We start from the raw sequence: 13543 nt of genomic DNA, 5'->3' as shown, positions 1-13543 counted from the left end.
GGAGAAACCTTAAAAAATTCCCAAAGAATAATTTTATTTTTAATTTGTTTTTATATTCCTCTTAATTTAAGCTATATCTCTAGGTTTAATTATATTTTTCATCGTCGTAGTATATATAATAGATAGAAAATTGAATATGAAATTTTTTTTTATATAGGAAATCAAGTATAAAATTCAAAGTTAACAAAAATTATTATGTTGTTTATATTATTACATGTTGAATCACAAACTAAATATAAGGATCATTATTCTTAAAAGAATGTCTTACAAATTGGTTTGATAATTATATAACAAAAAGTTTATTTTGTTAAAAAATTACATACTTTTGAAATTAAAATAAATATACATGAATATGTGAGAAAGAAACAAACATCCAATGTAAAATAATGAAGATGGTTTCTTTAGTTTGATTTTCTTATAAGCATAAAATATTATTGTGTGGGCTACTAAGTTCTCCAATATTTCTTTTGAATTTTGTAATAGACATTGTAACAAAGTGGCTCATGTGCTTGCTTCTTATGGTTGTAATATGGTTCCTTTTTATTCTGATTTTTTGAACCCGCCTCCATGGCTTTCAGAACATTTGTATTATGATTTTCACAATTATCAAATATAATTATTTGTTTGACGAAAAAAAAAAGCATAAAATATTATTATACATATGTATTACATTTAAAAATATAAAAAAATGAAGACATAAAGAAATACATAAAAACAAAAAATAAATAAAATTGAAAACAAAAGTTTAAACTAAATAATTAATCAAACTCTTACAATGATATTTTAAATGAGTTTTCACCCCATGCAAGAACTTTTAAAAAAAAAACAAAGAGAATAATGAAGATATGAGATATGGTAGAGAAGGATGTGAGAATGACTATTTATATGATAAGAAGTGATGTAAGTTAAATTTTTAAAATAATTTAATTAGAGGAGTTATAATTATAATTTATAGTGTGTTTAATTGGAATTCAATAAAGAAAACCAATAGTCTTTGGAAATTTATATAATTTTCAGTTTAATTTTAGTAGTAAAGTGTGAATCTAAAGTATGGATTAATGTATATGATTAAATATGTTTTTTTGGTTTAATTAAAAATAAATATTATATTTTAAAAATAAATACAAAATGGAACAATAAAGAGAGTGAAACCTTACTTTTATATATATGATTTTAAATAATTTTCCACCAATAAGCCTTATAAAATTTGTTGTATGATATATGATTAAGTACTTTCATTTTCTTTGCCATTTGATTATAACTTATAGTGTACTTAAATTTTGTATTGAATGATTGTCATAAACATTTATTTATTTATTTATTTTGTTGAATGATATATGATTAAGTCCTTTTATTTTCTTTGCCATTTGATTATAACTTATACTGTAATTAAATTTTCTATTGAATGATTATCATAAACATTTATTTATTTTGTTGAATGATATATGATTAAGTTCTTTTATCTTCTTTGCCATTTGATTATAACTTATAGTGTAATTAAATTTTTTATTGAATGATTGTCATAAACATTTCTTTATTTATTTAAAAAAAAAAAATTAAGCCTTAAATATTTTTCCACCAATAAGTAGAGAGTGAAACCTTACTTTTATATATATGATTATCTATATTATAATCATCAAATAACCGTAAACGTATTTAACCGTAACCGGATTTAACTATAACCGTATATAACCGTAACCGTTTTAACCGTATATATAAAGGTTAAAGTTATGGTTAAAGAAAATTTATAACCGTAATTGATGGTCAACAAACCGTAGCCGTTGTCATGCCTAATGTAATGGAGAAACTTATTATATAAAACTTGGTCTGATAATTTACAATTAGTAAAATAGCTCCTCAAGAATAGGTCAATAAAATAGTTCAATTAGTTAATAACATAACTAACGGTTTAAAAAAATATATTTTTTGCCAAATTCTCTTTTAAAATTAAAAAGGTTCAAAACGTTTTACATATTGAAATTAAATTGTTACCGTTATGATGAAGAAAATTTAACAGAAACAAAATCTCGGTATTGATTTCCTTACACTCCTATTAATATAACCGTTGTCAATTTCCTTTTCTTTTAATTAACCTCTTAATTAATTTCGCTTATAAATATTAAAAATTAACTCTTTAATTCTCTCAACTCAAACCGAGATCGAGAAATCAAAATTCTCTGTTTCTCACTTCTTCTTCTCCGTTCTTTCTTCTTCTTCTTTCTAAACCCTACAAATCAATCTCTTAAGTTCGTTCCCTCTTCTCCTTCGATTCTCTGATTCATCTTCGGTGAAAAAGCTTCAAACTTTATAGCTTTCCTCTCGTTGATGATCGAGATATGCAACACGGCGATCATAGGGTGCTGAGGCTTGAGACGTGGTGGCGATCATAGAATGCTGAGGCTTGAGACGTGGTTGTGATGATCGAGGCTTTTGGGATCTATCTACCTCTGCTTCGTCCTCATGAGACGTGGTGCTCTTGCTTCCACCATGTTGTGTTACTCAATATTGTAAAATACAAAAACAGGAATCTCTTATTATTTATTATTTATACAATTTAGTTTGATGATCATAGGGTGCTGAGGCTTGAGACGTGGTGGTGATGATCGAGGCTTTTGATCTCTCTTCTTCTGGTTCGTTTTTGGATCTATCTAACCTCTGCTTCGTCCTCATGGTGGTGCTCTTGCTTCCTCTTTTCCCTTCAAGGTACCGCTCTATCTCTTCTTGTTCCTCTGTCTGCATATGGTCTGGTTTTTATGTCTTGTGTCTTAGAAGTTGAGAACTTTTATGTCTGCTACATACAGAACTGAATCTCATAAGAGTATACGATTGATGCAAGCCAATTTGTGATACTATTTAGTTCATCAATCATGTTGGCCTTTTGGAATTACAATTGATTTGATTTGATTTGCGTCCAGTTTGTTTGGAAATACAGTCTCATAAGAGTATATGATTGATACAGTTTGTTTGGAATTACAATCTCATAAGCGTATTGATGGAAGCCAATGTTGGTCTTAAGATTCACGTATTTGCTTCTCTCTGTCTCCTTTATATATATCATAAGCGTATTGATGGAAGCCAATGTTGGTCTTAAGATTCACGTATTTGCTTCTCTCTGTCTCCTTTATATATATCATAAGCGTATTGATGGAAGCCAATGTTGGTCTTAAGATTCTTATATGGTTTTTCAGGCCTTTTGATAGGAGGAGGTATGCTTGTTCTTGGTGAGCTATTAGTTTCTACTTCTCTGTTGTTGTTGTTCTCTTGTTTTTGATTTTGGTTATTAGTATATATACATTGTCTTTGTCATTGATGTTCTTATCTATTATCATGAAGATTTGATCAAGAGGACTTCCTCACAATTATCAAAAAGGAGAAGGATCATGTACCATCAGCATTACTACATTTATAACCTGAGGTATACTGATCTGATTTGCGAGTTTGGCATCTGTTTTATTTGATAGCTCATGTTGCTTCTCGACCACATAAAGAATTGATATTACCTGTTTGCAACATACAGAACTGAATCTCATTGGTGTGTGTATATATGCATATACGATTTTGGATCTGCAGACAAGGAAGTTTCAGACCTTTTGATTGGAGGAGGTATGTTTGTTCTTGGTTACTTCTCTGTTGTTTGTTCTCTTGTTTTTGATTTTGTCTTTGCAGGTCTTTGATGTTGTTCTCTGTTGTTGTTCTCTTCTTTGCAGGTCATTGATGTTCTCTATAGTTCATGAAGATTTGATCAAGAGGACTTCCTCACAATTATCAAAAAGAAGAAGGATCATGTAGCATCAGCATTACTACATTCATAACCTGAGGTATACTGTTTTGATTTGCGAGTTTCCATTGGCATTGTTTTATTTTATTACTACTGAGCTCATGTTGCTTCTCGATCACATATAAACTTATTATTACCTGTCTGCAACTTAAAGAACTGAATCTCATAGGTGAGCTACTAGTTTCTACTTCTCTGTTGTTGTTGTTCTCTTGCTTTTGATTTTGGTTATTAGTGTCTTTGCAGGTCATTGATGTTGTTCTCTATTATCATGAAGATTTGGATCAAGAGGACTTCCCCACAATTATCAAACCCATCAGCATTACTACATTTATAACCTGAGGTATATTACTGATTTGATATGCGAGTTTCCATTGGCATTGTTTTATTTTATAACTACTGAGCTCATGTTGCTTCTCGACCACATATATACTTATTATTACCTGTCTGCAACTTACAGAACTGAATGGGTTTGTTTTCTATTTACGTGTAGCAAACTTCAGAAACGACCACGGACTGAGTCGCCTCAACCTTCAGATACTTAATATTACAGGTATATCTCAACTTTTCTAATTAAAAAAAAAAAAAAATTAAGAAAAAATGATTTCGATATAAAAAGATACATAAAGAAAAAAAGATTTTATGTATTAATTTCTATTTTTCTGATTTACAACTAAATATCAAGGTTCTTTAAATCAAATTTCAAGTAAAAATAGTTTTAATTTTTTGGTAGAATCTAAGTGTTAAATTTTAATACGTTGAAAACAAACTGGGCCGAGCATCCAATCCCTTTGTGGTCCGTCAGTGGTGTATAAGTTCAACATGTTATCACGTATCGTAAAAGATTTAACGCTTAGGTTTTAAGGTTTTTTATAATTTAAGTAAAATTATCATTTTTAGTAAATTTACTAAATCATGTTGTTAAATTTATATACGTTGAAAACAAACCAGAACTAGCATCAAACTCTCTTTATGGTCTATACTGATTTACGTTATTCAATGGTAGTTGTTGATGTTTTCCAAGTTATATACTTGATATTTTAAGTTTACAGGATATTTCCATATTTTCCAAGTCCAACTTAACGTCTTTTATAAGATCATCTTCAATAATTAGCAATTGTAATAATTAGAAGAAGAAAAAGTTATTCCAAATTTACCAAAATTGAAAATAAAATAAAATAAAATTAAAGAATAATACTGATTTAAAAGGTGAAGTAAGGTTAGTTAACAAAGCTGTAGGAATTTTTTTTATATTGCTTTCTAAATAAGCACTACACCAAGAGGAAAGAAAAATTATATGACGATGAATAACATGAAGCACAAAGATTAGTATTCAAATAAAATTTTGTAAACATGTTAGAAGCTATAAGTTAATCGTTTTTCTCTCTATCGAGTTATGGAGGCTGAACAAAAATTGTAGTATTTATTGAAGTAAACGACATATTTTTTAGAGTTTCAAGTAAGGAGGTGTATTTTCGATGGATATTTTACGTTAGCTTACTCCTTTTGTTGCTCTTACTCTTTTTATATCTATTTTCTCAAACTGCTTCTTTTGGATCCTTTAACCCTTATTTCGAATAAACCGGGGATGTTGTATACTTATTTCGAATAAACCGATGTTGCTTCGTCATTTCTCTGCTTAGAAGCTTTGAACTAAATGTTTATAAGGGAAAAATGAAGATTTGCATCCATGAAGCTTCTAAGGGTCGACAAAATGAAAGCTTGTGTTTGCTAAAATCAAAAGCTATCTTCGTTCTCGTCTCATTGTATACATCCCAATTCTAAGCTGACCATCATGACCCGTTAGATAAATAAATATCTGCAGCATTCTCAAAAGCATTCCCCATTTGTGTTTAACTATGTGGATGCTTCTGTGTGTCTAGATTTGATCTGTTTTTGTACTCTAATATTTGCTACTAATTCTCTGTGATTTCAATTAAAAGGTGTATCTGATACTCGATGAATTCATTCTTGCTGGGGAGCTCCAAGAAACAAGCAAAAGGGTATGGATTTTTGTTTTAAGCTTTCCTCTTTCTCTCACACATTCCTTTGCTCAACCGCTAAACTTTTATATGCTGGCAACAAATTTATACATGCAGGCGATCATCGAAAGGATGTCAGAACTCGAGAAGTTGGAGTAATGATGGTTAATGCGCGCTAGTCCATCTGTTTTTCTCTTTTTCTTTCTTGGCTTGTCTGGAGCTTAGCGATGCTTTGATGAGTTGAAGACAATGTTGGTGTTAAGATTGTGAATGTTATAGGAATGATTCTGCTGTTCTCAATCATCCAAAATTTGTTTATCTTTGATTTTTGTTTCAACTAGTGAGGTTACTATTTATCGTATTATTTCATTAAAATAATGTTTTAAATGGTTTAATGTATCAACTAGTAATTCTAATCCACTCTACTACTCATTTTCATTATTCAAATAAAAAAAAATATTTTCAATATTTTTAGGTTCATAACCATTAATTTATTTAATTGTAATTGTGTTTGATTAAACAAAAATCATTTTTAACTAATTTACTATAAATATTTGAATCATATAAATACCTTTATTTTCATATTGTAAATAAACATTATTTGATATGGTAAGAAAATATAAAATTTTGTTTATAATATTATCTATATCATAATCATCAAATAATTGCAACCGTATTTAACCGTAATCGTATATAACCGTAACAGTTTTAACCTTATATAAAAAAATTAAGATTATGGTTTAAAAAAATTTATAACCGTAATCGATGATTAATAAATCGTAACCGTGATAATCGTAACCGTGGTCATGCCTAGTGTAATGGAGAAACTTATTATATAAAACTAGGTTTGATAATTTACATTTTTTTTCATAAAAACAATTAGTAAAATAACTCCTCAAGAATAGGTGAATAAAATAGTTGTAGGATTTTTCAATTTGTTAATAGTATATAACTAACGGGTTAAACATATATCTTTGATTTTCGCTAAATTCTCTTTTAAAATTAACAAGATTCAAAAATATTTTTACACATTGAAATTAAGTTGTTACGGTTAGGCATGGGCATTTGGGTATTCGGGTCGGGTTTTTCGGGTTCGGGTATTTCGGGGTTAGTAATTTAGGAACCTAATAGGTATTTATAAAACTTTGGATCGGGTTCGGTTCGGTTCCTTTTCGGGTACAAGTACTTTGGGTAATGATTTAAGAGATCCAAAAATTACCCAAAATATATTTGGGTATGAGTAGTACATACCAAAATCCGACCCGAAATTACCCAAAGTACCCATAAGTCCGAAACTATTTGTCAAAACTAACAAATTTTTGAAAGAACATATTACTAGTAAACAAATTTAACCAAGTTTTGAACATTCCAGAGATTAAAATCAAACAAGTCACTGACAAAATAAGAAACCAAACTAACAAAAGCATAACTTAAAGTCTTAAATTAATGAAAGTGAACATGAAAATATTTGAGTTGATAAATGGAAGAAACTAAGAAAGAAGAATCATCCCAAGATGGCAACATTTAACCAAGATTATACATACATCATGACCTGTTACATAAAACCAAACCTTTTAAAAACTAAAAACAATTTTAAACAATTTTTAAAAACAATGACAGAGATGAAGTTGCCTCAGTAACTTAAACTCATCAATGAACTTCTTTACAGGTAAGGAAACCTATTACTACATACATGTGTTCAAGTACTTAAAAGTACCCACGGGTATGCGGGTTCGGTTCGGGTAAATACCTGATACCTATTGGGTATTGAGAATAAAAACCGATCGGGTATTTCTTAAAAACCGAAGTAAAACGGGTTCGGGTATTACAGGTCGGATTCGGTTCGGGTATTCGGGTTCGGATATTTTGCCCAGGCCTAGTTACGGTTGTGAGGAAGAAAATTAACAAAAACAAAATCACGATATTGATTTCCTTAAACTCAAATTAATATAACCGTTATGATTGAGATATTATCAATTTCCTTTTCTTTTTAAACCTCTTAATGAATTTTGCTTATAAATATTAAAAATTTACACTTTCCTCGACTCAACGCTTCTTCTCCGCTCTTCCTTTTGATCGAGACATCAAAATTCTCTGTTTCTCTCAACGCTTAAACTCAACGCTTCTTCTTCTTCTTCTTCTTCTTCTTCTTCTTCTTCTTTTTCTTCTAAACCCTACAAATCAATGTCCTTAGTTCGTTCTCTTGTCGAACAAGAAAGCATAACCCTCATCGCCTTCGATTCTCTGATTCATCGTTGGTGTAAAGCTTCTCTACCTTTATAGATTTCCTCTGGTTGATTTGTTGTTGTGAGATTCGGTTTGATGATCGAGATATGCAAACAGGGCGATCATAAAATGCTGAGGCTTGAGACGTGGTGGCGATCTTCTTCTTCTGGTTTTGGTTCCTCTGCTTTTGGTTCCTCTTCTTCTGGTTCGTCTTGGGATCTATCTACCTCTGCTTCGTCTTCATGGTGGTGCTCTTGCTTCCTCTTTTCCCTTCACGGTACAGCTCTATCTCTTCTTGTTCCTCTGTCTGCATATGGTCTTGTTGTTGATGTCTTGTGTCTTACAAGTTGAGAACTTTAATCTTTTGCCTTTTGGAATTACAGAATTGTTTTGATTCGATTTGTGTCTTCATTGAATTTCGTAAGCGTATTCCCGACCACATAGAATAACATGTTTGCTACATACAGAACTGAATCTCATAAGAGTATACGATTGATGGAAGCCAATTTGTGATGCTATTTAGTTCATCAATCATTGGTCTTAAGATTCACGTATTTGGTTAAGTATTACTCTCTTTGGTTTTGTAATGAGTATTCGTGGTTCTCTCTGTCTCCTTTATATCTCCCATTCTTATATGGTTTTTCAGGCCTTTTGATAGGAGAAGGTATGCTTGTTCTACTTCTCTGTTGTTGTTGTTCTCTTGTTTTTTTATTTTGGTTATATTAGTATATATAGATTGTCTTTGCAGGTCATTGATGTTCTTATCTATTATCATGAAGATTTGATCAAGAGGACTTCCTCACAATTATCAAAAAGGAGAAGGATCATGTATCATCAGCATTACTACATTTATAACCTGAGTTGCGAGTTTGGCATCTGTTTTATTTGATAGCTCATGTTGCTTCTCGACCACATAAAGAATTGATATTACCTGTTTGCAACATACAGAACTGAATCTCATTGGTGTGTGTATATATGCATATACGATTTTGGATCTGCAGACAAGGAAGTTTCAGACCTTTTGATTGGAGGAGGTATGTTTGTTCGTGGTTACTTCTCTGTTGTTTGTTCTCTTGTTTTTGATTTTGGTTATTAGTATATATATATAGTCTTTGCAGGTCTTTGATGTTGTTCTCTATTATCATGTGTTTGCTAAAATTAAAAGCTAGTTTCATTCTTTTCTCTTTGTATTTGTCCCAATTCTAAGCTGACCATCATGACCTGTTAGATAAATATATATCTGCAGCATTCTCAAAAGCATTCCCCATTTGTGTCTAACTATATGGATGCTTCTGTGTGTCTAGGTTTGATCTGTTTTTGTACTCTAATACTTGCTAACTAATTCCCTGTGATTTCAATTAAAAGGTGTATCTGATACTCGATGAATTCATTCTTGCTGGGGAGCTTCAAGAAACAAGCAAAAGGGTATGGATTTTTGATTTCAAGCTTTCCTCTTTCACTAACACACTCCTTTGCACAACCGCTAACTTTTAAATGCTGGGAACAATTTTTTACTTGCAGGCGATCATCGAAAGGATGTCAGAACTCGAGAAATTGGAGTAATGAATGCGTGCTAGTCCATCTGTTTTTCTCCTTTTCCTTCTTGGCCTGTCTGGAGCTTAGCGATGCTTTGATGAGTTGAAGACAATGTTGGTGTTAAGATTGTGAATGTTATAGGAATGATTCTGCTGTTTCCAATCATCCAAAATTTGTTTATCTGTGATTTTTGTTTCTAACTAGTGAGGAACTTTGATACTGTGACCTGCTTATAAAATCTTTGTTTCGCAGAACTTTGGTATCGTATCACACATATACTATCTAAGAAGATACTAAACTAAGTCTATCGATAGTAACTGTCATATTAACAAATTTTGGATATAAGAAAATTAACAAAAACAAAATCTCGGTATTGATTTCCTTAAACTCATATTAATATAACCGTTATGATTGAGATAATTATTAATTTCCTTTTCTTTTAAACCTCTTAATGAATTTTGCTTATAAATATTAATATATACTCTTTCTCTCAACTCAACGCTTCTTCGTTCTTCGGCAGTGGAAGTGAGCAAAGTGGTGTATAGTAATTTCATTGGGACATCGAAGTCAGAATACGGAGTTGACTTCAGGTGCAGCGAGACTGTACCGTGCACAGAAATTTTCTTGAGAGACGTGAAAATAGTCATCATCAGGATCAGGAAAAGTCGCACAAGGACAGTGTTTAAACGTGAGAGGTCTAGAATGCTTATCACTTACCACAGATATGTTGTCATCGCCGCAATTGCCGGAACAAACTTGCATGTTGGCACAATCAGGGCAACCAAGAACACAACCGATGCAAGATCCAAGATCCCTCTTCGCTTTCGATTCTCTGATTCATCGTTGGTGTAAAGCTTCGACCTTTATAGATTTCCTCTGGTTGATTTGTTGTTCTGAGATTCGGTTTGATGATCAAGATATGCAAACATGGCGATCATAGAATGCTGAGGCTTGAGACATGGTGGCGATCATAGGGTGCTGTGGCTTGAGACATGGTGGCGATCATAGGGTGCTGTGGCTTGAGACGTGGTGGCGATCGAGGCTTGAGACGTGGTGGCGATCTAACCTCTGCTTTTGGTTCGTCTTCTTCTGGTTCGTCTTCTTCCTCTTTTCCCTTCACGGTACAGCTCTATCTCTTCTTGTTGTTGATGTCTTGTGTCTTACAAGTTGAGTTTATTGTGTTTTGATTCGATTTGTGTCTTCATTGAATCTCGTAAGCGTATTCCCGACCACATAGAATAACATGTCTGCTATACATAAGAGTATACGATTGATGCAAGCCAATGTTGGACTTATGATTCACGTATTTGGTTAGTATTACTCTCTTTGGTTTTGTAATGAGTATTCGTGCTTCTCTCTGTCTCCTTTATATCTCCCTTCTTATATGGTTTTTCAGGCCTTCTGATAGGAGAAGGTATGCTTGTTCTACTTCTCTGTTGTTTTTTATTTTGGTTATATTAGTATATATATATTGTCTTTGCAGGTCATTGATGTTCTTATCTATTATCAAAAAGGAGAAGGATCATGTAGCATCAGCATTTCTACATTTATAACCTGAGGTATACTGATCTGATTTGCGAGTTTGGCATCTGTTTTATTTGATAGCTCATGTTGCTTCTCGACCAAATATAGACTTATTATTACCAGTCTGCAACATACAGAACTGAATCTCATTGGTGTATTTATATGCATATACGATTTTGGATCTGCAGACAAGGAAGTTTCAGACAAGGAGGTATGTTGTTCTTGGTTACTTTTCTGTTGTTTGTTCTCTTGTCTTTGCAGGTCTTTGATGTTGTTCTCTATTATCATGAAGATTTGATGATCATGTAGCATCAGCATTACTACATTCATAACCTGAGGTATACTGATTTGATTTGCGAGTTTCCATTGGCATTGTTTTATTTTATTACTACTGAGCTCATGTTGCTTCTCGACCACATGTAGACTTATTATTACCAGTCTGCAACTTAAAGAACTGAATCTCATAGGTGTGTGTATATGCATATACGATTTTGGATTGATGCAAATGCAAGCCATTTTGTGTACTTTTTAGTTCATCATCAAACATGTTACAGCCTTGTGATTCACGTATTATATATATTATGGTGACTCAAGGTTCAGGGTGGAGACTCAAGGTTCGATGGTGACTCAAGGTTCGACCACGGATGGAGTCGCCTCGCCTCAGCCCTCAGGATACTTAAATATCACAGGTATATTTCAACTTTTCTAACTTAAAAAAAAAAATAAAAAATTTAAGAGCAATTGATTTTGATTTAAAAATATACATAAAGAAGAAAAGATTTTATGTTTTTCATTTCTATTTTCCTGATTTACAACTACATATCAAGGTTTTTTAATCAAATTTTAAGCAAAAATAGTTTTAATTTTTAATAATTTTTTTTGGGTTAAATCTAAGTGTTAAATTTTAATACGTTGAAAACAAACTGGGCCGAGCATTCAGTCCCTTTGTGGTCCGTCAGTGGTGTATAAGTTCAACATGTTATCACGTATTATAAAAGATTTAACGCTTAGGTTTTAAGGTTTTTTATAATTTTTAAGTAAAGTTTTGATTTTGAATAACAACATACAAAATGTTTTTATTTTTTTTTGAAATATAAGTGTTAAATTTAAATATGTTGAAAACAAACTGGACCTAGCATCGAACTCTCTTTGTGGTCCACACTAAACTACATACTTATATAATTATTTATTGGCGCCGCATGATATTTTAAGTTTACATGTTATTTCCATATTTTCCAAGTCCAACTTAACGTCTTTTATAATATCATCTTCAATACTTAGCAAACGTAATAATTAGAAAGTTACTCCAATGAAAATAAAACAAATAAACTTAGAGAATATAACTGATTCAAAAGGTGAAATAAGGTTAGACAAAGATGTAGGAATTGTTTATATTGCTATCTAAATAAGCACTACACAAACATTGAAGAAAATTATATGATGATGAATAACATGAAACACAAAGAATAGTATTAAAATATAAATTTTTAATTATGATAGAAGCTAAGCTAATCGTTTTTCTCTCTATGGAATTATGGAGGCTGAATACAAACGGTAGGGTTTGAAGTAAGGAGTTGTATTTTCGACGGACTTTTTTACGTTTGGTTTAAAATCGAAAACTTCAAAATTCTAAAAAATCGGTTTAAACCAACAAAGCCGGCTTAAAAAGTTTTCGATCTTAAACATAAAAGTCGGCTTTTTGGAGACGAAAAATATTTTTCATTAAAGGTAAAAAGGTAATCCGTTTTTGAGAGTGAACGTGAGCCTGCTTACTACTCTTTTAATATATTAGATAAGTGTTACTACAAACAATTAGCAGAATATATAGTGACTTTGAATGGTACGCGCTAGGAAAATGGGTTTTTTCATACCTCGACTATTTAGATATGTTAATTTCATACAGTTGACTTGTCGTTGTGCTATATCATACCTGAGCTTATTGTAAATTTGAATTTAGTACCTGCAGATTTCATTTCGTGCTGAATAATACAAAAACTTAACACGGATTCCACTTCAGATGACACGTCATCAATCGTTTGATGACGTGGTAAAACGACGTCGTTTTGGTTAGATAGTAATTAAAAATATTCACGACAGCAAGGCTCGAACCTTTGACCAACCACTTCTATACTAACTACATAACCACTAGGCCATTAACACTTCATTGGTTTAAATGAACAACGCAATTAATATATAGTGTTTCGTATGTCTTATTCAATAATAGATAAACCAAATTTGGGAAAAATGTCATAAAAATCCCGAACTTTCAAATTTGGGACGATTTAATCCCGAACTTTAAAGAAATTATTTTAATCACAAAGTTTTGTTGACTTTTCCGTAAAATAGCTAAGTTTTGTTGACTTAGTCGATTTAAACACGACGTTTAGTTTCTCTTAAAATTGCAAAGACATGGTTAACTATCCGTGAGTTGCTTCCATTTTAGACCACAAAACGACGTTGTTTAACAAACTGAAGAAACTAAATCTCAAAATCGATTCAT

At 31.6% G+C, this 13543-nt stretch overlaps 1 long non-coding RNA gene across 4 annotated transcripts in view; it reads left to right on the top strand.

The window, feature by feature from the left end:
• Positions 1–6103, top strand: part of LOC17900255 — a 13564-nt gene extending 7461 nt beyond the window's left edge. The window contains exons 1-5 of one of the 4 annotated variants that reach the window (XR_002832480.1): positions 2672–2703; positions 3189–3221; positions 3708–3818; positions 5719–5778; positions 5875–6103. This is a non-coding gene — a long non-coding RNA (uncharacterized LOC17900255). Of the gene's footprint in view, positions 1–2612; positions 2704–3188; positions 3222–3707; positions 3819–4101; positions 4119–4268; positions 4329–5718; positions 5779–5874 lie in introns of those variants that run through there. The other 3 variants (XR_002832479.1, XR_002832482.1, XR_002832481.1) reach the window with 3 other exon arrangements.
• The last annotated feature ends 7440 nt before the right edge of the window (positions 6104–13543 follow it).

Source organism: Capsella rubella, unplaced genomic scaffold (genome assembly GCF_000375325.1).
Source record: "Capsella rubella cultivar Monte Gargano unplaced genomic scaffold, Caprub1_0 scaffold_1, whole genome shotgun sequence".
In the NCBI taxonomy this organism is placed as follows: domain Eukaryota; kingdom Viridiplantae; phylum Streptophyta; class Magnoliopsida; order Brassicales; family Brassicaceae; genus Capsella; species Capsella rubella.
Note: the sequence above shows the minus strand (reverse complement) of the source record. Positions and strands in the feature narration are given on the sequence as shown.